Raw genomic sequence first — 22820 nt, 5'->3', positions numbered from 1 at the left:
AGACTCTGACAGAGTGCAGCTGGTCCAAATCAGCCTCGATTAATCCATCATCTATGATTGAAAATTGGTGGTGTAAAGTTGTCAAGGTCACTGCATACAGGACAAGGCTGATGGTGGTTATTCCATGAGGGGCTGGGCTTTCACACACATTTATACAAAGCCCTAAATGAATAATACTTCAAAAATGAAGGGAGACAGTGGTGCTTAGCAATAACTTATTCCCTTCTTTCTGAATTTACGTGAGCTTACAGCCTCAAGAAGGCAGATATGGGGCAAGCTACTACTTTTGGGACCTGCAAGTCCAAAGTTAAAATCATTATAACTGTATTAACCTCAGAGTAGGCCATGTCTTCAGGTGTATTTGTTGTTTTTTTTTGTTACTGAAGTGCCACAGGTGCCTGAAATTCTGCTGCTTGGCTCAGAGAGGGATAAATCACACTTGTGCTAGGTGGCCCAGTCTCTAGCTGGGGCTGTAGCCTCTTTGGGCTTCCTAAAAGGAGGTGTCTCTGTGCTTGTCTTGATTGAGGCTACTGATGTAATAGGTATTTGTTAGGGCCTACACAGAAGAGTAGTTTCTCTGTCACCCTGTAAAAGGGGAAAGTGGTATTATGGGAGGACTAACATTGTTTCCTTCCTTTATTTAGGAAGATTTGACCTGTCTTCTGGGTGAGTGTTCTGACTGCTAGACCAAATGCCATTTGGAGGGGGGAACATCTGGCTGCCGAGAGAAGAAAGAGTGAGTATGACGTTTTTGCTTTGGGATGTGGGGACATTGGGACATAACAATAAATTGGGTGTGTGTGGCAGGACTGCAATCCAGGTTGTTTTCCTCTGCTAGTACACCTTGGGTACTGTGTTCCTCTCTAGTCAGTGATTGTGCAACTGTTCAACATGTAGATTAGCCTTAGTTTGTGTGAGTGCAAGCATTGCTTTCTCTCCTTTGTCCTAAGTAGCCTGATGCCAGAGGACCCTCATTGGAGCAGTACGCCTGAGTTTCCTTGGGCAACGAGGGATCTGAATCTGGGACTTCCTGTGTACTTGATCCTGGTGTTAGATAGCCTTTTTTATAGCAAAACTTAAACATAGCATATTCCTGGTGAATCTGTAATTGCTATTTGCTGGCAAGGTCAACAGCTTTTGTGTGTCAGTGGAAAACATATTGTAGGTTGCAATGATACCTGAGGGAAAGGTACAGAGAAGGGAAAAAAAAAAGCAGGGACGCTGGTTCAAAGAGACTTCATTTTTGTTCAAAAAGTTCAGCAGACTTTTCAAGGTACGTGAGGAGGTGCATCTCTGCAGCTGAAATAGAAAGCACTTTGGAGAAATGGACCTTCTCTGCTCTCAGCACTTCCCACTGGCAATCTTAAGAGACCCCCACTGTGTTCTTGGGAATTCCCATTAATTACTACTGGAGTCAGGCTCATAACAATGCAGAGCCCTGAACATCACAGATAACTAATAAACTACAGAGGGAAGAACATGGGAGGGAGCGGTGGTGTTACTTTTCTTCTGGGCTCCATACTGAGTAGTGACAGTGGTCCTAGTGTGCCTTAACAACAATTGGGTTATGTTTCAGCTGAAGCCTTATGAAGGGCTCCGTGTTTAGTGAATGGGCCTTTGTGGTTCCTCTCCTGCAGTGCACTGCAGTGTTTGTATGGTGCATAGGGACCCCGAGAGTGTAATTCAGATGCCACACACTCCTTCACCAGGCAAAACAACGCTAAAACGTGGGGAGCTACAAAACTCTGCTGAGATATTTTGGGGCGGCAGCTTTCATTTCTTTCAAATTGATGCACTTCAATACTGAGTTGAAAGAACACAGGATTGTAATTAGTTGAGTCCTAGTATTCTGATAACTGCTTAAACTTTAATATCCTGAAAAGCATGGCATTTTTCTATCAAAAAGGAAGGTTTATGGTCCATATTTCTGTAGAACCTCATCCTTAAGGAGAAAAGGTGTTTTGCATAGACTAAATTTCCTGAATGTTTTTCAAGTACTTATTTGCTTAAATAGGATCATTAGTACCACAATTACTTATAAAGAAAAATGCCAACTAACCAGAAAGATGCTTTGCAGGTCTTGGGCTGTTTATATGTATAATGCTACTATGAACTTTATAATCAAGGAGATCCTTCTGTATTTATCCTGAAAGCTGATACCACATTAATAAGCTGAAAGCTTCCTTAAAGCAGGGCTTTAGGACAGTCAGATCCTACTGAACTTGTAATTGCTATTTGCTGGCAGAGTCGGTAACTTTCATATCTCAATAGAATACTGAATGGTTGCAAAACTCTGCTAGGCAAATACAGCTGCAAATATATCACCCTCTACCTCTGCTCCACCCGCACATTGTAAATAGCTAAGGGAGGAAAACATCTACTGCTGAACAAGAAGACTCTGAAATGATAGACATCAATAATTTAACCAATTATAATTTATTTATTCCTTTATTACTCATTGCACTATGGCTAAAATGAATGTTGTTGTGTTTTGCTCTTTTCTATCAGTATTACCATAAGGAGAGGTTCCTTTTTTTTGTTTTATTTTTGCAAATTCAGTGCATCTACAGGCAACAATTTATCACAGCAGAATGAACTAGTGTAGGCAAAGAATGGCAGGCTGAGAATTAGTCTGCTTGCAAAAACCGTGGACAGGCAATCTCTAGAGCCTTCAGGACATGGGGGGGAAAATGTGCTTTTAGTTAGATAAGTAATTACTCACACTGGCCATCAGGAATTTTATTGTGTGTTATTTTTCTTTTTAATCTATAAAATAGCTGACCTAAGGTTTGTACCTAATTTGGAAGAGAACCTGTGTAGTTTGCATAATTCTCCTTGAAAGTGGCTACTGTGTGCAGAAGTGTGTCATTGTAACAATTGCCATCAAGGAGGGGCAACATGGTTTGAGGAAGCTTCTGTAGTTATTAGAGAGTCTGTTCAGTGCAGCTTAATATTGAGTAAAATCTAATTTAGTTTGTGTCAGAAGCTAGATACTTGAACAAAAAAGAAACCTGAAGATACGGTGTTATTCAGGATGGTCGGTTTCCTAACCCACTGTAGTAATATTGCATAGTGGGTATACAAAGCACAGGCCCTGCTGTTGATATATTAACTAATGCTGGTGTAAAATTACTTGGGTTGGGAGAGGCCTCTGGGGGTCATCTGTTCAGAGATGTCCTGCTTGGATCAGGCTGCTCAGAGTTTTGCCTAGCTGAGTTTTAAATACCTCCAAGAATAAAGCTTCCCCACCTGCCTGGCCCCTGTTCTTGTGTTTGATCACCTGCATGGTGAGGAGAAAAAAAAAAAAAATCATGCAAATAGCTAATCAGAATTTCAAGCACTGGTCTCAATTTGGTGTTGTCCGCAAACTTGTGGAGAATGTTGTCTAGGTCATTTTGAAAAGACTAAATAGCATTGACTCTAATACCTGTCTCTGAGGGATGTTGCTAGTGGTGCCAGTTGGACTTGGTGCCATTGATCCCGATTGGGGTTTTTCACTTAAGCCAGTTGTGCTTTGTTTATAGGATTAGGGTAGTAGCTGATGACTTAAACATTTCACTACGTTGTGCATAGTGTGCCTGGATGTGCTTCCTCTCTTGTTGGCTTTCATCCCCTCATTCCCTCCCCATCTGAAAAAGAAAAGCAAATGGAGTGTTGTGACGAGTGTGCCACTTATGAGCCACGCAGTCATAACTGATGCTGATATATCTCAGAGAGCAGCCTCTGGAGTTCAGTAGTGCTGGCATGAAGGGCCCTCTTTCTTTTTTCCCTTTTGAGAATGTGCCATTCTGTGTGTTGTGTTGCTTGTAATTCAGGAGCAGCAGATCCTCAGAAACTTCAGCTTTCATGGGTTTGGGATTAAAGTGTCGCTAGGCCGCTGCTTTGTTGTGTGTATGGGACCAGTGTGTCAGGATGAGTGTTAGACAGGTGTGAGGCAGGTAGCACACCCAGAACATCTGTAGTAATACCCACCATAGCTCTCGTTGTTTTGATTCATTGCCTTGACTGACTCCTGCCTGAGTTCAACTACTAATGATGGCCCTAGGGTCAGTGTTGGTTATACAGCAGGGTTTGGGAATAGTTTGTATTAGCAATAATGTACTTTAATTGGAAATGAGTGGAGGTTACTTAGCTCCTGTTGATGTGAAGCCTAACTTTGAATACCACCCCGGTGGTGGGTAAACAAAGTAGATGTCAGGGAGCAGCAAGGGCAGGTGAGCTGGGAGCCACGGGGTATGCTGAGCCAGGCAGAGCAGTGACCTCCTGGAGCTTACAAACACCTCCTGAACCCAGGGTGGGAGGCCCCAGCCAAGACCTCTCCTGGATCTTTCCCCACTGTGGCTCTTTCCAGCAGCTGGATCCCAGGTCACCACTGTGACAGGTCAGAAAAGGCCTTGAGCAGCAAAGGCCTGCCAGGGAGGGGTTGCAGAGCATCCTCGTGCATTTGGACCCTCGCATTAGAGCAGGAGATGTGAATCTCTTTAATTTGTATATCTGATACCTTGTAGGTGCTACTAAAGATTAACAGTAAGGCTTGTTATTTTATAGTGTGGAGTGTTTTCTTATAGTTGATGAAAGGAATTAGGACATGAAATTTAATGTGTTTTATCTAGTAACTTAATCAGCTGTGAGGCTGGTTGTGCAAAACAGATCATAGGCTGTTAATGAAGATTCCTCTGCTATTTATAAGACCTAAGCTAAATTGACAGCAGGCAGAAATGAAAGGAAAATTTGTGTATTTCAGCTACAGACTTGACAGAGGGCGAATTAGAGAGCGGTAAAGTAAGCCTGAGTGCGATGTCTAGACTATATTATATTATGGGAACCTTATTTCTAGATTAATATAATTCAAAAGAAAGGGGATAGTATTTACAAATCAAGAAACTCAAATCCATAGCCTTGTCTCCCTGACTGAGAGCAGGACCATCTGTTTCTTGCTAGCGTTTGCAAGTGTCAGCTTTTATTGCATTCCATCTTCCTTGCTGCTCAAAGAAAATTGCTTGCTAATTAAGGAGGAAAACTTCCCAGGATGTAATAAATATAGAGACCTTTCTTTAAACCTTTTTGGCTTTACTGACATCTGTCTAGTCTTCAGATGGCCAGCTCCTACCAAATGATGGTACGCTTCATAAATAGCTGTTATGCCCTCTGTGATCTTATCTACTCTGCTGAGGAGAATGGCAACTTGTTTGGAAAACAGATGGCCTTAAGTAATGGTTCTGCTACTCTGCTGGCCAAATGGCAAGGCATGTCTTCTGCTTTTACTGTTTTCCCACTGTTTTTCTTGCCATGATGTTTTCATACTGGTTAAAAATAGTATGGGTTTGTTGCATTGCAAGTGGTTGTGTGGTCATACTTTCAATTACAACTGTCTCCTCTTTGTTCTATGCAATTACTATTTAAAAATTTAATGTGCTACTTATTTGATCTTCCAGATGCTTCAGTAGAAATGCTATGTAAAATTGAGTCTAATGTTAATCCCTGTTGAAGCACACTTATAAATGCCTTTCTTGTTCAAAACACTGCTGCCCAACATTGCTCTCTGCTTATTATTTCCAGTTAACTTTCAAACCATATGACAGTGCTTCTGTCAAAACCAATTTGATTCAAACATTTTAGTGATTTTTGTGAGGCACTGTAGTAGATGTTTGATTAAAGTCAAGATATTGCATCTCCTGTGTTCCCTTCAGCTACTGTTTTTTATAATTTGATCAAACAAAGCAATCAATCTTCCTTGGCCCAATTTGTTTTATTGGCTATAGTGCCATTGCAAGCAACAGCACACAGTGTGGGATTTTCATCCTGGATTGAAGCAGGAATGTTTCAGTGACAGTTACCAGGGTTGCTATCATTTCTGCCTAGACAGACAGGCATTACCATGCAGGTGATGAAAATAGAAAAGATGCACAGATGACAGAAATGTGGCACTCCTCTGTCAGGAGGAAAAGCGCTGTGTCGGTTCTGTTCCAAAATCACCATGCAGATGCTAAAGTAGTGGTAATGATACTGTGGCTCAGACCATGCCCTCAACGTCCTCTTGCAGGGCTTGCTTTATAGGCTCTCTATGCTCATTTCTCTCCTCTGGGCATTTCATGTGCCAGGCTCTCACTCGATCTCTAGATGCTGTAGTAATACATGTATTAAAGCGCTTTTCCTAGGCAAAGGGGGCCAAAAGAGCTCTTCTGTCTGAAGGAGCTGCACTTCTCCAGGACTAACAGGAATTGGTCTGTCTGAAAACTAACAGCGTAATCAACTAGTGAATAACATTCAAGATACAGCAACTTTGCAAAAACTAGTCAAGGGAGCTTGTTTTCCCTGGTTGGAATACAGTCAGAACTATAACAAATTTTGGCAAATATAAACTCTTACTGCTCCTGCTCCCTGCCAGCACAGTAACATGCTGCAGCTGGCTTTGTACTGCAACAATTGGCTCTGTTGCTGCCTGTGTAGCTTTGCAGCTTCCCAGATAGCCTGTCAGCTCTTTTTCGGAGATACCTGTAGCTCAAAGCGCCCCTGCTACGTATCCTTCACTTCTGCGTGCTTCAACGTTACCACAAGGAAGCGGGGGAAATGGGTTTATAGTTGGCTACATGCTCAAAGCTAGGAAAAGCCTTCCTATGTGGAAATGCTGCAAGAGGAAAGCTTTTCGAGGTTATCTGCAGCTCCCAGACTGAGAAAGGGTGAGGGGAGAATTAGGTGGAGCCCAGCAGCCTTCTGCTCTGCAGCTGGACTGTGCAGGGTGCTGCTAGTGTCCAGTTGGTGCTATGTGCCAGTGTGCTCTCTGCTTGCCTGGCAGTACTGCCGTGCTGACCAAGCTTCCCTTAACGGCTCTTGCATTTGGGAATTGGTCTAAAAGCTCTTGCTGTCGCAGCTGTTCTATGTGCTGCTTTGCAGCGATGGCCAGGCTGGAGCTCTGTGCATGTGTCTGAAATGTTTCCTGCTGGGGCACAAAGTAAACTGCTTTTAGCAGTGTAATGCCCTGTCTTTGTGGGGAATCACTGTGCTGCTGAGGTGGTGTGCTCAAAGAATGTGTATGTATTATTTCTGCCCCCCCCCCCCCCCCCCCCCCCCCCCCGGCATCTCTTGAAAGATAAGGATTCCTGCTTGTGCCTTGTGTGTTTGCTGCATAACAACCTATCTGCCTGCTGGCAGGTTGCTGCAAAAGGACCTACATCACATGCAGAATTTGTGACTGCAGTTGAGGAGCATATTGATTTTGTGTACTGTACTGCTCTTCGTCTCTTTGGGGGGTCAGCATCATTACCACTGTGCTGAGAGCTCCTGATTCCTCCCGTCACTGTCCCTTAATTGGCTAAAACAACCTAATATACATACTTTTCTGGAAAATTGGGAAATAGCATGAGGAAAAAAAAAAAAAAGGCATGCGCTCAGAAGCGTGTCACCCAAACAAATGAAATGGGTAATGTTGCTCTGAGCAAATAGGATTTATAGCAATTTCAATATGTGGGTATGGGGGAAAAATACAGACAAGTGTAATAAAAGAAATATTGGTTGTTTTTTCAGGCAATTGCTGTGTAAAATATTGTCCTTGGGACAGAAAAGTTACCTTGATGCTGAAATAATGCTCTCAGCCTCTGTCTGTCAGTGTCATATCAAAGCCTCAGTAAATTTCTCATTCCCACAGGCATTATTTTACAGCTATTGTCCTCCATACCAAACTCCATTCATGACATGTATTTATAGCTGGAGTGATCTTTGAGATTCTTCATAATATATAAAAATGAGGAAGCTGCCACAAAATGGCTTTTGGTTTCCTCTGAGACTTGCAAAATAGATGTTAAAAGCAAATGATTTAAAACAGCAATTTTATTAAAAATGTATTATTACCATTTGTAGCTTTCACGGCTATTCTCCAGAACTACCCCAGGCTTCCAAGGATGATGTGTGAAGCTTTGAATTTGCAGCTTTGTTTTTAGTTTATTTTAAGCTTTGAGGCAACAAATCTGCTGGACCAAATTTATGCCAAATAAATGCGTGCCAGACTCATGCCAGTAGAGCTTGTGGTTCAGTCTGTCTCTCAATATATGTGTATTCAGCTTTTGTTTCATTTCAATGGGAGACAGTCAAGACAGAGAAACTAAGGACTACCTATATTCAGATACTTAGTTATGCAGATCAATACCCAGGTGGATTTACAAATGTCTAAGGAGGTTTTGTATTTCATTGCCATTGGCTTTGGGAGGAAGCGACCTACTGAGGCCTGCCTGAGAGCTCTAGTAAATACCAAGGTACCCTTTGAGAAAACTATCCATGGGCCAAACGTATTTTTCCAAATCACACAGAAGCTGGGATGGAGCAAGAATTTCCACCTAGATTTCCATGTTCCAGCTGGTGTCTTCCTCTGGAGGCCAGGCTGTGCAGCTCTGCTTTGCTGAGCTAGAGTCAGAATTTGCATATTGATCCCTTCGTCTCATTTAGCCTTTTATTTACTTCCAAATGATCAGTGTGTACCAGGCTGCATTTCACTGGTCAGTCTGTTAAAGTGGTAAAAGTGATGGTGTTTAATGAAGACTAATTAAATAGGCCAGACAATGAAGTCAGCAATTAAGATAGATAATTCAAAATGAAGATCACGAATCTCTGAAATAAACAGGAATGTACCCAATGTTATCAGTAAGAGGAGTAGCGGTAGGAGAAGACTGACTCTTAGCACAATACATCTCCATTTGAGGTGCAGGGTACTTGGCAAATGGGGGACACATTGGTAAAGATGCATAATAGTTTTGAAAACTTTAAGATTTCAGTGTTGTTTTCTATGTACCTGTGCTGGTCTATGTGCATGTATGAATTTTTTTCATGCAGGCAGAGCTCTTGAGCCAGAGACGAAACAGGCCATTGTCAGTGGTAGAGAAAGGGTTTCCTTGGTGCAGAAGAACTGCAAGGAGTAACGCTGTCTCCTTCCTTTGCTGGAGCATGTGGAGTTGGGGTGAAAGAATAGCTATCCTGTGCACCTCTCCTTTGCACACCAGCACCAAGAACAGCTGGCAGAGACTTTCATCTCTGCAGGAGAAAGGTTTTATGCAGTGTTGGGCTTTATGTTGGTTTAGGTAACTCACTTTTCCTTCCTCTCTAACTGTTGAAGAGCAAGATAAAATATGAGTGTAGGAAAGACTTTGACAGTTGAGTATAACCTATCGATTAAGTTGACATTTATGTCAGTAGTAGTGGAAGAAATTCAGCTGAAGTTAGAGGGCAATGTTTGTGCTGCAAACGCTGCTTTGTGAGCCTGCTTAGTGAGAGAAATATCTTTTTATCTCTTGAAAAACAAAGAAGATCTTCACTGTTACATTATGGCATCAAAAATTACATCATAAATTGCTATTTTTGTCATTAAAACTCTTGGGCATTTTTTTTAAACCTAAACCTTCATAAATAAAACAAAATAGAGACATTAAAGCAGACGGGATATTTTTCAAGGTACTGACTAGATCACTGTTTTTCCACCTCCTGTTTTTATTATTCTTTGCTTCTGATAATAGCTTCTTTAGAGGAGGTTTTAAAAATGGATTGTCCCTGATGTTCTTTAGTGTCAGATATAAATAAAGGAAAACTGCGGCTGTTATTTTGTTGAAAGCTTCTTGTAGAGCTTTGTAATCAGGGCAATTATAACTTCGCCTGTAGTTTGTCTTGTGGGTTTGCTCTGCATACCAATTAAATCAGTCAAGAATTGAACATAATTGCCTGGCCTCCTTGTACATCTGGAAACTTGCTCAGAGTGTGGTGGTTTCTAAGGCTGACTCCCCTGGATCCTACATTATTTATGATAGCAGTTTTTCTTATCCCTTCAAATCTATTTTGAGGGCGTTTTTGCTTTTTTTTCCATTTTTCTGTATTTCTCACTTCTTCAGTGTATGGATCACAGTCAATGGTGAATAACGTGCATCTGAAAAGCCCAGAGCTTTTCTAGGGGAAAGTGAGAGGAAAGAGGCAGTAGAAGCTGCCCAGAGCATGGGGCAAAAAAAGGGTGGCCCACCTGGAGAAGATACAATGCATAGGACTTCCTGGAAAAGCCAGTATCCGAGTAGAGTGAGACTGCTGGCATAGGTGCATGTACTTGGATGGGGAGAAATAAGACTTGGTGTCTTCAGATAACTTACTCTCTGCTTTTCTCCCTCCAACCTGTTGACCATCCTAATTTTGTGAGTGGTCCCATAATCCTATGGATCTTGGCATAGTGCTGTACATGGACCATATGTCTTCCTCTGTGCATGCAAGCTTGATTCTCCTTTGGAAACATTTTCTTTGCGGGGAAAAAAAAAAAGAATTTATTTTACATGCTCTCTTGGGAGCACAGTCTATGTCGTGCTTCACAGAATGGTAACTCTAATGTCCAAACAATTCACCTTATGAATCTGTTGTTTCTCTTGTTGTCTCAGGGTTTCCCATCTTGATGCTAGGGCCACTGAGATCGGAAACTGCCTCCTCAGGCTGTGCCTCTCAGCGGGCTGTCCTTGTGCCACCTGCCCCGTGCACCAACTGTCCCCATGTACACCAGAGCACCTTGACAGATAGCATGCCAGCATCTGTAGGGAATAGGTGATGGACGGACAGTCTAAGTCCAAGGGATGCTTGGGGCTCTTGACCATTATAAAATGTAATGACAAAAAAATGAGGGAAGCCAGCATTGCATTTTTGAGGGAACATTCACTTCTGAACCGAAAGCCTGAATTATTCAAAAAAACCCCAAGCAAACAAAAGAACGAATGATTGTGGGTTCTAAGGAGTTTCCTATGTTCCTCTCCTCTAGCATCAGGGTCGTAGAAGTAATGAAGAAAATGGGGAATGTCTCTGCACGTAACATACTTATGTTATGAATTGATCAAGAATGATAAAGGACAAAGTCTTTCAAGAGTGATTCCAATCTTGTGATGTGGTGGCCCGTGAACACTGAAGTTGGCATTTATCAAGTTTATTGCTATGACTCTAAAACCAGTGGAACTTCTGCATTTTTTTAAAATAGATAAATGATTTAGTTGTTTTGACAGTTTATAAACACATCTGTATTTCTGCTAGGGGAGAGTGGGAATGAGTGTCTTGTTTGGTTATCTTATGAGATCTGCAAGTGGATTTTTAATCTTTTCATTCTCTTCTTATCTTCAGTTTTGCTTCCTGATCATGGCAATTTGTTTAATACATTATCCAAGGAAAAAAATATTTATTAAAGGTCTCAAAATGGTGAAATAGGGAAGAGCAGTTGATGGGTTTAATCATAGAAATTAATTGATATGTATTGTGGAATATATGCATTTTTGAATAAAATAGTACAATGTCTTTCCTGCCAAGTGTTTTTTCTATTGCTGTATTGAATATTAAATGCTCAAAATTTGGTTACAGTATTGCATAGGTTTTGTGTTAGGAACTGTTGCCATATCATCCACTTACGATGTGATTATGGCTCAAAATCTCATTAGGATCAGGAAAGGATGAAGTCTGGGTTTTTGATGTGGTCAGTCCTCTGTACTGAAAGAAAGGTGGGGCTTTTTGTCTGTATGTTGTCTGAGAAATCTTTTTATTAGCGTTAGCAAACTAAAGAACATGCTCAAACATAAGGGATGGAGACTTTGTCTTTTAAATGGATGCTAAAATGAATATCTGAGCCATTACATATTCCAGGAACATTTGGTAAATTTAGGGATGCAAGTCTGTTTGCTCATAACAAATCTCAAAATCATACTTAAGAAAATAATCCCTGTAAAAATATTATCACTGCATCATGTTTAATTGGATTTGATATATCTATACAGTAAAACTTTATTACTTTTTCTTCACTCTGAGAGGTGTTCTGAAAAGAGTTTTATTTATATAAAATACTAGTGTGAGGATAAACCAGGAAAAATGTCAGTGAACTTTCTCAGCAGGTGGGGAAAGAGGAAAACCCCTGGTGTACAGAGGGCAGCCAGCAAGGAGGATATACAATGTGGAAGGGCAAAATGGGTTCTGAGGTGGTGATTTGATCCAAGGAAGACTTTGCCATCCTGCCTGGCAGAATGCCTGTGTCCCAGGAAATAATTAGCCTCTTGTGCTTGTAGTTGATGGAAAATCTAAAAATTGGTGCAGCCTCAAAGAGGTCTTTGACTATATGTAGCAGTCATGGTGATAACAGTAATAGGGAGTATTATTGCCAAATGTGCCTGCCGTTGTCTTTTAAATACACATAAGAACTAGCAGATTAGTTTCCATTATTGTGCCATTGGTTTACTGAAACTAAATTAAACATTGAGATAGAGAAGCTATTAATGACTCATGTGAATATATTAAAAGAATAGTCTTCTTATGGCACTGTTAAAAAAATAATTGTTTTTTTTTTTTTTAATACCAGGCCAAGTTACGACTCCAATGTCAGCAAAATTTTTGGAGATTACTGTTGCTTTTAGTGAGGGGAACTGTGGCATTTGTGTCTGTTGGGTGCAGCTGGTCAGAACTGGGGGGCTGAGCCCTGGGGCAGCTCTCTGGGGGAGTAGGAAATGCTTGGGTATCTTTAGAACTCCAGTAATCTCACTGTTTGTATATTCTGGAGTTTCAGAAAACCAGCTATAGATACATTTGTGTTTAAAACAATAAAAACGTGTCCTAGAGCATGCAGGCAAAGCTGGATTATTTTTTTTTTTTTCCTCATGGCTGTTGAGCACTGTATTTAATAAATGCTATTAGAATAACAGTGGGATGTGAAATATCCTGTTGAGTCTTAATAGAAGTGTTATCCATCTGCTGGCAGATCACAGTGGTGTGTTAATATGGTAGCTGGGATGGTTTTTACCACATATGTTATAAGCTTGGCTACACAGTCATGGGTGATATTGCCTTCAGGGATGGTACCCTGACTGCTGATTAGATCCTTGTGCTGGATTTACGTGCTTCTAAACTTTGGGGAAGGCAGAGAGTGTTTCTCAGACGTCCCAAGCAAGAGCATACCTGGTAGCCCTTCTTAGGACTTGTTTTTGGGACCAAGTCTAATGAGTTTCCCCTGAAGTATTCACAGTGATAATAGCTTTCCTGTGCCTTGCATTTGTGTGTGCACTGACTGACAATATAAAAGCATGCTATGCTAAAGGAAGCAATATGGAGAGACTAATACAGCTGCTATATCAATCATTCTCTGACAAATTGTAGAAGATGCATGTAGCTGGGCCAAATAATGAAAATTACTGCATGTGTACCGTAGGTGAATCTCTACAAGTGTGTCCTATCCACATGTGAGTAATCTGGGCTCTTGAAGTATCCCAGGTACCTTATCCTCCTTATTTTTTTGTTACTAAAATAGTCATCTTTATTTCCAACATACTATTTCCAAAATCTGTTTTAATGTCCTGTCCCTCTCCCCACACTACTGCTTTCAGTAGCATTCCTCTGTTCAGACGACAGGACCATTTTCTCTGGGGTCCAGGTACCACCTCTGGAATTGCTGCGGTATTGGGGCCAGTTCAGTTGGCTGGGAATCATTGCTCCTGTTCAGCTGACGGTGAGACACCAACCTTTCTCGGCATATGCCAGACAAATTACTTGCCGAACTACTTGGTAATACAAGTCTTGCAAATGAAATGGAATTAATTGTTAGCAGGATTTTTACCGGTAATGTTGTACCTCATCTGTATGATCTGTGGAAGGACATCTGTGTTTCCTGCTCCTTTGACTGCTTTTTGAAGTGAGATGGGAGGTGTCCATGGAGGTGCCCAGTGCTGGGTGGGTGAAAAACCCAGGGACAGGAGGAAGCCTCATTAGTGTTAGGAAATTAAGAAACAACAAACAGAGCTGGAAAACAATTGGGAGGGAAAATTTAGCTGTGATATAAATATGACTTGAAGGACAAATGCACGGACAACTTTGGTCAAGCTACAAATGTCTCCACAAAAAAAATCAATTAACCCTCTGCCCCCTCCAAATCCCGCCCCAGCATTCAAGTGAGAGCGGTGATGCCTGCAGGGCATCCTGAGCAGCCTGAGAATTTTTCTTTCTCTAAATAGCAAGGCCTTCAACATAACATAATAAGATAATATAAATAATAGTCCTTCACCTAGCATAGTTTTCTGGCTTTTGGAGATGATTAAAACAATTATAACTTATGAAAATATCAGGAAGATTCAATTTCTAAAATCTCCCATGATCTTGTCTTAATTTGTGATTGAAAACTGATGTTTTGAAAACACTCAATTTTTGGCAACTGTATTTGATTGAACAGCCAATTAAACTTGAGATGTAGTAAAATACGAGTAGTCTGGGGCCTTTTGTCTCCTATAAACCACCTGAAAGTGCTTTGTAATAAAAGCTGAAATGGCTCTTACTGGTAAGTTGGAAAACTGCTTTTTTGGAGGAGGATGGGGGGTAGCGTCAAAATTCTTTTGCAAGGTAAAACACTGCATCCTATCACTTTTCCTTGTTTCCATTAATGGGAGCAAGTGTTTTTCTGTGTGACTTGATATGTTGGAAAAAATGGGAGGGGATGTAATAACAGGCTTGAGATCCCTAGTTGTGAGCAGATTCAAGCTCTGTAATGGTCTCTTGAAACTTATTTTGTGTGTGCTTTTGCTGAAGTATACAGCATTCTATAATTATGACTATAGAAGTGTAAAACCTGCCACGCCCTGAATAAATTATAGTGATATATAAACACCCAGATACATGTTTTGTTTCTTTGATGATAGAGGTAGCCCAGGGATTTGCAGTTAAGAGCTTTCCTCCTCTCATCCTTTGATTGCGCTCCCTATCTACTGGCCTCAGCTGACAGCTTTTGTTTTCAAGGAGAAACTCTGAGAAATAGCTTTCTCTGTGACAAGACATGGTTTGGTATTAATACTGAAAAGAAACTTGCCTTTCAGCTAGTGTTCCAGTGAGTTGCATAACTTTAAACTGAACCCAGCACAAATCTTTAAAGAACCAATATTCCAATACTTAAAATTTAAATAAATAAACAAAACAGATGGTTATTTTCTTAAAATCCAAATTACTCCATCACTGGTAGTGTAAAAGCAGTCATCTGCTTTTCTTGCAAACCATAAGTCTTGCATAAACCTTTTCAGTGCTACCATAATTGCATTTTACAGGCAGTTATTTGTGTCGTCCTTGACTTGCATGTGTAATCCAAGGGTATGCTTGGCTCCCCCTGTTTGAGGGTGGAAGGACTAAGAGTCTAAGGAACTGCAGCTTCTTAAGGACTTTGCAGAAATGACTTCTCCACTTCAGAGTTTCTTTCAGTGGGAGAGGACTCATGCATGGAGACATGGGGAGTACGAGCATCGAGGCTGGCAGCTGGGGTAAGAAACCATAACGTAAAAGAAATTTTTAAGAGATGCCATCTTTAGAATTTGGTTTCTCTTTGCTCTTTTTCTTATCTTTTCAGTCTGTGGTATTCTGGGTAAAATATGGGGAAAATTACTTAATTATTTTGTGAGGCAAAGACTTAAAAGCAGACTAAAATTTGAACTCTATTCTGCATCCCTGTTTTCAATTAATCCTGAAATATGGCACAAACATCCTGGTCTGTCCCTTACTGATCTCAGGACCTGTTGTATCCAATCCCCAGGACAAAAGACAGGAGCAACTGTGAAGCAAGGTTTAGGATTGCATCCCTGAACAGCAGGAGCCATGTAGTAAAGGTCCTGGAATTGTTACGCATGTACTTGCGACAGAACAGGACAATACAGTTTTGAATTTCAGTGGTTTTACAACCTTCTGCAGATCACTTCTTAACTCTGCTTGCTTGGTGAACCCAGGACTCTGTAGCCATTTACCTGGGAGCCTTCCTGACATCCCTGCTAATCCATTGCTTACCATCCAAGGACTGCTGCTGTGTAACCTAGCCCAGATGTTGCAGTGTCCGGTATACAGGACAAAACCCTGCACAGAGCACAGTGGATGCTAACCGAATTGCAATGTTGGGATTATGGGGATGGACAGGATATAATCATGTCGGGTGACAATTGGCAAGAGCCTTGGTTGTAAGAGCAAAAACCATGAATGGAAAATCACTTAACTTGTGAGATGGAGTTTTCAGGCAAGGTGTTTATGAACCCGGATCATCTATCATCAGGTAATAAAAGTAGGATAACTGGATAAATGATGGTGAACCCTGACAGAGGTTGCATGTTTAAGCACTTCTGAGAAAGGGAAGAACTGGCGCTAAACTGAAACATCTAGATATTTTTGATGCTGGTTGACCTGACTGTGACTTGCTCTACTAAGAAGAGTGCAAATTGCCAAGAGAGCAATAGTTGTCCAGCATCTAATCAGTGATCATAAGGGCAATGTGCAATAGCATTGTTGTAGAGTAGCCTGGGATTACATGCATGAAAGGAGGCTGGTAAAAGAGGATTTCCTGTCTGTTTTAGTCAGAAAAATCCAGTCCACCAACTGAGAGGAAATTAAGGTAATAAAACCCCCTCTGACTATCAGGCAAAAGAAAAACGATAAAGCTGAGGGTCTGAGAGATGCATTTTTAATAGAGCCTTCCCTAATGAGGCAAATATTACCTGAGAATAGATGAGTGCCCTCCAATTTGGCAGAAGTTAAGGGTTTAAGGTCTTCATGGTAAGAGGCCAGTTATAACAATAGCTTACTCGATTCTCTCCATCCATACATGCATTTTTCTTCTCTTCCAGCCTTCATGCTTATCTTACAATCTCTTTTATGTTGTGTTGAGGTTTCACATAAGGATTATGGTGGTGTTCTTTTCAGATAGGGAATACAAACTCTAATACATGGGGTGATTTTTATTCCCTTTCTCTGCTAGTAACTGTTGTTTTGTGAGTGTATCTCTTTGTATATAGTAGGGATCTCTTAACTGTTCCTCACTGCTGTGTGTCTGAGATTTCTCTTCAGGGGAACATTAAAGAGAGCATAATAAAGTGAGCTCAGGTCACTTTGAAGGAAGTGACTCTCTGAAGGCTTAAAATTATCATTGGTGCGGCTGATCCCTTCAGTGTGAGTGGGCATGTACTAATAAATCAATCTTACACTGCATGGATGAAGAGATGGCTTGAGTGCCTGTAGACCATGGATGAGAAGCAGTACAGTGTCAGCTACTGCAGTTTAGTGGGAGTGATTTTCTGAGGTGTGTGATCCTTCCAGCATTGTGCTGGAGTGAGAAGGCAAGGGCTGTGGGCACAGCAGCCAGGGATCTATCTGACAGCGGAGCAAAGCTACTGTATGGGATGAACGCACAGAGCCTAGGAATAGCTGTTGCCCTGGACTTCTTAGCGCTTTATTTTTCCTGGATATTAAAAAAAATAAATAATGAGAGCTTGTTCTGTAGCAGTTAGAATGAGAGACATGCAGCTAGGAAGGATGTGTGCAGACCCAGGCATCTGGTCTCACCTGAGGAAAATTGAAGGCCAAGCTAGTGCTAATCATCAAATTTAAATGTGCACTCTGTTTGTAAATGTTATCCTTTTTTAGCATGAAATGTTATAGCTGTTTTATTTGTTGGCAGTATGTGGCTTAATTACTATATAAGTTATCAAATTAACTTTTTTTCATTTCAATTGCAATTACTGGTCTAATTAATAGTATAATTAAAAAAAAAAAAGACACCAACACAGTACCCATTGTAAGCAGTAGAAACTGCAAGGTGTTTCCTCCTCTTGTCAGAGTTTGCACAGCAAACTTCAGTTGAAATTATAAACGTTCAAGTGACATTGAAAAACCAAGCCATGGGCCTGGCTTTGAGTTCTTGTTTGTTTCCTGCCTCCCGATAGCAGTGGTGTTCTGCATGTATCTGTCCTTTTGCTGTTAATAACAAATCGGAATTCTGGCAGGTCTGATGTCATGGCATAATCCTTAATCTGTACGGTGAGTTTCACGTGAGTTAACTATGAATGGGACATGCCTACTGGAGCATGAGTGTGGGGCAATGCTTTCCAAAGGCTGCCGGTGACTCTGCTGGATCCAGCTCCAGAGACAATCTTTTTCCCAAGACACGACTGTAGATGTCAGTGTTTAACTAGCGCAGTGTTACTGACTGCCCTGCTGCATTAATTTAAATCAACATTTGATTCTGGTTTTCCACTGCAATGGGAAAAAATGTGCTTTCCGAACTGGGACTTGGTATCTGAAAAGAGTGGTCTCATTCAATGAAATAGTGCTTGATTTAAAAGCCTTTTTTCCCTCATTCATAATGAAATTCCCTCTGTGACCTTGCATCTTCCCACAAAAAAAAAAAAAAGAAAAAAATCTGAATTACAGACTTGTGAATACATGCTGTTGACTTGAAGCTCTGGGTTTATGTGTGGGTCTTTTTTTATTTTTTTATGTGACAGGATGCCATACAGTATTGACAAATAGTATTCAGGAGAAGCATAGAATGGTTCTGCATGCTTTCCAGTGTTTCCTGAGTTGTAAATAAGTATTTTCACCAAGGATTTGTGTATTTCAATCAATATATGTTTCTTAATGGGACAACTGAAGCATAGTGAAGGCTCCCATAGACAGCAGAGGACTATAACTGTAGAACGTGGCAATTTTTGTACAATATATGCAGTTTTTAAACGTCTTTAATTGCATAAGCTCATTAAGTCCTGATTTTTTTAAAAAAGTCTGATTTGAAGGCCACTGAGCATTTTAGGCTCCTTTTTTTCCACAAAATATCTTTTGGAGATGAAGGTGGGGTAAAACTATAAAATTTTGGAGCATCTGCTGAACTGTGGAGTTGAATTTTGTGTTATGTGAAGGCTACTGGTTAAAACAAACATAACAGGTATATATGTTGTTTCCAAATTAGGTATGCTGCATGTATTACAATATGAAACACAGTTAATTTATACTCCTGTGTCTGATTTTCAGGATAACAGGCATTGCATATTATAATGGGCTTCCAGGCAACTACATCTGTTGCTACCCAGTGAAATCTTTCAGGTAATAGAACAATGTGTAAATAGGACTTGAATTCAACATGCTCTGACTGTCCAGTGCCAGGAGTAAAGCCTGCAGGGTGCTTGTTGCTACATAGTAATTTTAGAGTGCTTCTTCAGCATTCTATTTAAAATTTAGGCAGGTGAATAATATCAGTTCCAGTTGCAATTGAAAGAGATGAGGAATTCCAATAAAAAATTAAAGGGAAGATTTCTTGTGAAAGAAATTGGAGAGTTTCCTTCTTGATAAGAAACTCTAGAAAGGTGGGACAGGTTGGACAGTCCTTTAATGTGTCTTGGTATTTCTATGCTTGGGGATGGGTGGGGGAGGTAAAAACAAAAATCTGCTTGCAATTTTTGTGTCAAGGTTCCTAGCTGAGGAAAATTTGGCCAGACTGTGCTCTCAAACATTGCAAAATTCCAGCGGAGACAGGACTCCACCACCTGTGTCCTGTCCCATGTCCCTGGCTATTGCAGGACAGGGAATGCTGTCTGAGTCTTGCCTCCCCTGAGAGCTTTGCTTTGCTCTCTAGAGGCCTGTGCCTTGGGTGTGGAAGTGGTGGCTGCTGACTTTGCATTTGGGAGGACAGTAGTGATAGGAGTGAAGAAAATCGGAATGGAGAGCCTGCAGGAGACTGAGGGGTTGGAAGTGGAGAGAATTAGAATGTATCAGTGAGAGCTGCTTCCAGTGGAGAGCATAAATGCTATTTAACAGGGACCTGAATTGATCTCTTCTGGAATACTGTGTACAGTTCTGATGACCCGTGTCCAAGAAAAATAAACTGGTGCAAAGAAGGCTTGCTAGTGTGATAAGGAAAATAGAGAGCTTGCTTTATGAGAAGAGACTAGAAGAGGTTGGCTTACTTGCTTAGCATAGTATAACGAAGGCCAAGAGGGGATATGTTTGCCTATAAATATATCAAGGAGATAAATATCAGGCAGGGAGAAGGCTCCAGCTGGAGGCCAGCTAATGCTTAGTTCTTAGTAAAGGCTGCTGCTGGCATGAGGATGAAGGGGTATAAAACATCCATGCTTTTGCTGGCTGTGAAAGCGAAGGCCCTGTTGCTGCTGTTCAGTGGGAGTGGTGAGAGATGAACCACCATGTTGAAGGTGGTGATCAGTCAAACAAGGTCTGAAAAATGAAGGTTCCCATGATCCCTCAGAGCAAGCTTCAGGGGAAGGAAGCAGGCCATCACTCTGCCCAGACTGGTTATGATGCACAAGGACCTTCCAGTCTCTGACGAATGGGAATCTTTTGACTTGATCTTGCACTTGTGTTTCTGTTCATATTGTGGGCTTCCACACAGCTTGCTACAGGCAGGAGTGTTTGCCCATGTAGATGTCAGACTAAAGCTTGTCCAGAACCTTTTAACAGGAAGGTTTTTCATTGTTTGCTTCACGGCAGCATGCCATTTCTAATTAAATTTAAACTAGGTGGATTTTCTGCAGTATGGAACAGCTTTGGGGTAAAGCTGGAAATAACAACAGACTGGTTGTTAAGGCACTGATTTGGCATACTACAGGTTCAGCTCTCGGTCAGCCTGAACTGGACTTGAGAACTTTAAGTTGGCATCTTGCATCTTTGGGTTGGGTGTGTTTAGTCCCAGTGGAGTCCTATTTTGTTCTCTCTGCTAATGAGTTACAAAAAAATTTTTAGGAAATGTTTGTGTAAACCTATGTTGGAAACAGGGGTGTCCTAACCAGGGTCCTTTAGGAAAGCGTGTTAGAGGTGAAAACTGAGAATGGTGTGTGCTTTGGGAGCTGTGCAGATGGATTTTCCTAGAGCCGAGGTGGTTATTAAAGGCTCTTGGGCTACCACATCTATCTCTCTTAATGTGAGGTGCAGAGAGGTGCAGGCTGTTTGCATATCATGCAAAGTTGCATATGTTTAGTTAGAGAAGGCAGTTTTTGGTGGCTTTGCTGGATTAACTGGTCTCCAAGATCCTTTAAAGTCAGTTCAGATGTCAGTCTACTGTTGGACAACTACAGTTGGACATAAAAAGCTGTATTTCATAATTTGTCAAAAACTTTACAGCATGCTGTGGGAAACAGGAACTTTTGCTGGCCATTTAGTTAACTTCAAAGATTGATTTCTATTCTTTCTGCACTTTCTAATTCAAAAGCATGCTAGGAAATACCACTTATATCAGTAAAAGCCTGAGGCTTTATTAATGTAAAACTCATAATTAAATCTGCTAACAGAAGAGGTTTGTCATCATTTATATACCTTTATGGAAATACTTAGCCATGAAAGAATAAACTTGTAGGGCCTAATCTTGCTGTCTAAATGTGGGCAGTTCATGGATTTCTGAAGCAGATGCATGTCTTTCAGAATAGACCTAGAAGACCCATGGGCTTTTAACATTAGTGGCATGGAACGAGGAACAACCTCTGCACAATTGCCAATAATTTAACTGGAGTGGCTTTAGCCTGTGAGAGGGCTGTCTGCGCACAGACACTAAGCTCTGACTGCACCACGATTCTGTCACTGGGAGCCCTTTTAAATTGAAAGCTGACTTAGAGCTTTGTACAGAGCAGCTCCCAGGGGAAATGCTTCACAGCAAGGAGAACAATAGAGAGAAAAGGCTTCCCTCTGGGAAGATTTTCTGGATTATATCCAAGCTTTGGACCACTGTAGATCCTGTTCCCTATAGGAAGCATGTATAAAATTTTCCATGTTGGATTGAGATTTAATTTTAGCCTTTGCTTGAGGGTCTTGTGTACTTCAGCACCTTGTGGAATGATCTTTTTGCTTTGTAAAGACATTGCTGAGATAACTGTATTGCTGGAAGATATATCTCGATCCCAAAATGCTAACTGCATCCTGTTTGTGTTGAAGAATTTGTTCTGCATTTGTGAATCATTTGACATGGCTGTGATTCAGCACTTCCTACAATCAAACCTGGTCAGGTCTCCATTTGCACAATTTCCATGACTGCCACTCAGATGAAGCGGGATCTCCTCTGCTAGGATCTGAGAGTTACTGTAACCCAGGAGAAATTTGTGAGGAGAGTCAAAACCTGTGCCTCCCAGGAGAACTCGGAGGCTCTGGAACCCCATTGGCTCTGTACTTTTCTTCCCTCTTGCAAGAATTGGTATCCAAAGTCCAGGCAGGCTTCATGTTTTGCAGCAGGGAGAGCAAATGTTCTCTCTGCATGAGCATTTTAGCTTGGATTAACAGTATGTTTTTGACATTTATCTCCCAACTGTTCTTGCTTAGAGTACCTTTATTTGCACCATGGGGCAGTCTTGGAGTATATAACTTGGATTTCTTTTGGATGAAATCGAACTGCAGAATACCATCTAGGATTACATCTAATATGCCCCAATGACAAATGGGCATGTTGGCCTGTGGGACCAGCTAGATTTGGTCTGAACAGGAATGTTAGAAAGATGCATAATGCAAATATTGGGTCTTTAGCACCACCTGTTTTACTCTATCTGCTCCCACTGTGCTGTGCTACTTGTCAGGGTAGACGTATAACCTGAGCCCTTCAGAGCTGATGGCAAAGAGCCTCTTTGAGCCAGGAATTCATTCAGTGTCAAGAAGATAATCCTATGGAATATATGAAGACTTTTCAGTAGACAGCCATTCTTTTATAACTCCATCACTCACAGTTAAGACTTGGATATAACTTGGTATTACTGACATAAGTTACGCTGCTTCGCTGCCTGTAATTCAAGGTAGGACTCCAATATTTCTTTAATTTGCCTAACTTCAAAAAACAAACACTTCAATAAACCTAAGCCAATTTTGGAGTAGTCCCAATACAAACTGCATAAAAAGTTGTCTTGGGAAGCTAGGTGTTTTAACTGGTGAGATGCCCAGTGAAAGGCAGACACAGACATCTCTAATTGAATGGAAATGCAATCATGCTGAAGCACGCATAGAGGGTGCTTCCCTTCTGCTGATGTACAGACCTTCAGGTAGGATTGCACTCGTCTTGGAGTGTCAAAATT

The 22820-nt window shown here is 41.1% G+C and overlaps 1 long non-coding RNA gene across 1 annotated transcript in view; it reads left to right on the top strand.

Annotated features, from left to right (window-relative positions):
- Positions 1-275: 275 nt before the first annotated feature.
- LOC141748474 (uncharacterized) overlaps positions 276-22820 on the top strand; it is a 34539-nt gene continuing 11994 nt past the window's right edge. Inside the window, exons 1-2 of the long non-coding RNA XR_012589004.1 lie at positions 276-542; positions 645-736. This is a non-coding gene — a long non-coding RNA (uncharacterized LOC141748474). The remainder of the gene's footprint in view (positions 543-644; positions 737-22820) is intronic.

The sequence above is a fragment of the Larus michahellis genome, chromosome 9 (assembly GCF_964199755.1).
Source record: "Larus michahellis chromosome 9, bLarMic1.1, whole genome shotgun sequence".
Taxonomy (NCBI): Eukaryota; Metazoa; Chordata; class Aves; order Charadriiformes; family Laridae; genus Larus; species Larus michahellis.
The sequence above is the reverse complement of the archived record's forward strand: the minus strand, read 5'-3'. Positions and strand labels throughout refer to the sequence as shown.